The 1496-nt window shown below is 38.8% G+C and overlaps 1 protein-coding gene across 17 annotated transcripts in view; it reads left to right on the top strand.

Moving 5' to 3' along the window:
• TRDN (triadin) overlaps positions 1–1496 on the top strand; it is a 246932-nt gene that overhangs the window by 164634 nt on the left and 80802 nt on the right. The window lies entirely within an intron of this gene.

The following is a 1496-nucleotide window of genomic DNA, read 5'->3' as shown; positions in this document are numbered from 1 at the left end:
CTCTCAACCCACAGCATTCTGGGATAAACAAGAGCAAGTGGCAGGGGAATGATTGATGTGTGAGAGTTGGTCCATCCCACTCAACATTAAGCAATTCATCTGTCCATACCTGACATTTCAGTGAATCTTAGGAAAGAGTTCCTGATGGGAACAGAATATCCTTCTTCTGGCCTCAAGCCCACTTGCAGACACTGCAGACAGCCGGTAGCATACAAACTGAGCTGGCCTGCTTAGGACAAGATGTCCATCAGCTTCACAAGGCTTCCCTGCTGCCTGGGCTGCAAGCTTAGTCTCAGGGTAGCCACCAGGACACCCCCAGCAAGGACACTTGGAAGCACTTTATGAATTCTTTAAATTCACATAATTTCTCAGTGAAGAAATAATGGTGATGGAATGTGACCCTCAGTATTTACTTCAGCTTTAAAATGCAAGTTTCTAATTTACTACCACTGTGATTTTCTGTAATAAAACACTGAGTTGAAAATATTTCTGTGCTTGTCAGGTTGAAATAACAAGCTGAGTGGATGTTATATGCTGATAACTCTGTAGCTGTAAAGACATTTCCATACTAAATATATAGGTCATTTGAAGTAAATTAATTTTCATTTTCCAGTTGCATCCTGCTATTTATGCTGATTTTTTATTCTTTTCACTTTTTTAAACTAGGCAACAATGGTGAAGCATATTTTCTTAATGCTACCTTTTTTTTTTTTCCTCAAATGCTGTAGGAGGATACCTTTTTAAATTAGAAGCAGCAATGCTCATTCAGCATAGTGGCTACAAATTGCAACTACAAAAGCTTGCCTTTATGAAAGTGAAGTGATGGCAGTGCCATTTACAGCTAAACAAACATGTTTACATATTTGCCAGATTTGTAGCTGAATAATTTAATCATATGACCCAAAATATATTTTGTTCTAAATATATTCAGAAATCTACATGAAATCTTACGCATTATCAAACCTATATAAATTGTCATAAATTATATAAGATACCCCTATTTGTGTAAGCTTCCTAGAAGAGTAAAGTCTGAAGAGTTTCCGTCTTCCACCTCCTCCTCTTAAATCATTTAATCCTTAGCATAGAGCTGTGAATGAATAGGCTCCGTCCCTTGTCTCTGAGGCTGTGCAAATCGATTTGGGAAGTGTGCAAGCTAAAGCTTGGGGATACTCAGTGTTCAGACATTCTGACCTGAGTTTTATTGCTGCTTCTCTCTGGCATCAATAAAGATCTAGCAGCCCTGCTGTTACAAGCGATCGTATTCTCTCCTCTCACACTCAGAAACTGCAGTACTCACAAGAACTAAATTAGGTGTCTGTGATACACAGTCTGACTGGAGCCTGTTATCCTCAGTAAGAATAAATACATGCTTAAAAATATATGGAAATGGTTTGCTGTGTCAGGGATGCAGAGTGAAGATTTCTGCTGTTGCAAAGAGAAAAACATACTTATGTTGGGAACCCTCACATGGCTCGTTAAGTCTTGGTTAGCTCTCT

Source organism: Aythya marila (genome assembly GCF_965140915.1).
Source record: "Aythya marila genome assembly, chromosome: 3".
Classification (NCBI taxonomy): domain Eukaryota; kingdom Metazoa; phylum Chordata; class Aves; order Anseriformes; family Anatidae; genus Aythya; species Aythya marila.
This window is presented reverse-complemented; position numbering and strand designations above follow the sequence as displayed.